Below are 946 nucleotides of genomic sequence, written 5' to 3'. Positions count from 1 at the left end.
AGATTTTATTTATTAATTTGACAGAGAGAGATCACAAGTAGGCAGAGAGGCAGGCAGAGAGAGAGAGAGAGGAGGAAGCAGGCTCCCTGCCGAGCAGAGAGCCAGATGCGGGACTCGATTCCAGGACCCTGGGATCATGACCCGAGCCGAAGGCAGAGGCTTAACCCACTGAGCCACCCAGGCACTCAAAATCCAGCAAAACTTTTAAGCGCATATTAGTTTTGATTCAAATCAGGATTTGTATCATAGCTAGTGGGCTCTCAGGTCATCTAGCTTTCCAGGCTGCCAGAAGTAGAGGTTCATATATTTCTACCTGAGTAACAATTCTTAGATGAAAGTTGCGGAGGAGTCTTCCTTTAGTATAATATTAGCCTTCTCCTTTCACTAAAGTCCCTGTCACAGAACTTAACAGTTCTGTGCAGAAGGAATATTCAATTAGAAGTCACAGATGTGGGATCCTTTTGTAGTTCATAAGCTTGATGATTGGGTGTTCACGTATTTGTGTAACATGTGACTCCCTCCAACCTTGTTACGACCTCTGCACATGACCTGTCCGATGTGGGGGGAATAAAAAGAAGCCAGAGATGTGAATTACTGTCTATGTTATCTTGGAAAAAATTACTTACCCTGAATTATTTAACCTGTTTCTGTTAATTGTACTATGAAATGGGGATATACTTAGCATCATACCTACCCATAGGTTGAAAGGGTAAAATGAGAAACTGTTAAAAAATACATTTTAATTTGCTAAGGTGAGAAACAAAATGTAATAATTATGGTAACTAACATTTGTTGAGCACTTACTATGGTTGACACTTTGTTAAGCTATTTATAAAGCTTTCATTGGCTCCTTACAACAACCTTATAAGATGGGTACTGATACCGTGATTTAACTGTTGAGAAAACTGAGGCTCAGAAAGACTGAAAGTGTAAGACGATGGAACCA

General features: G+C 40.3%; 1 non-coding gene across 1 annotated transcript; it reads left to right on the top strand.

The window, feature by feature from the left end:
* Positions 1 to 455: 455 nt before the first annotated feature.
* Positions 456 to 559, top strand: LOC116578623. Its single transcript, XR_004280990.1, has one exon. It is a non-coding gene; the product is annotated as a small nucleolar RNA U13 (small nucleolar RNA).
* The last annotated feature ends 387 nt before the right edge of the window (positions 560 to 946 follow it).

Source organism: Mustela erminea, chromosome 18, assembly GCF_009829155.1.
Source record: "Mustela erminea isolate mMusErm1 chromosome 18, mMusErm1.Pri, whole genome shotgun sequence".
Taxonomy (NCBI): Eukaryota; Metazoa; Chordata; class Mammalia; order Carnivora; family Mustelidae; genus Mustela; species Mustela erminea.
The sequence above is the reverse complement of the archived record's forward strand: the minus strand, read 5'-3'. Positions and strand labels throughout refer to the sequence as shown.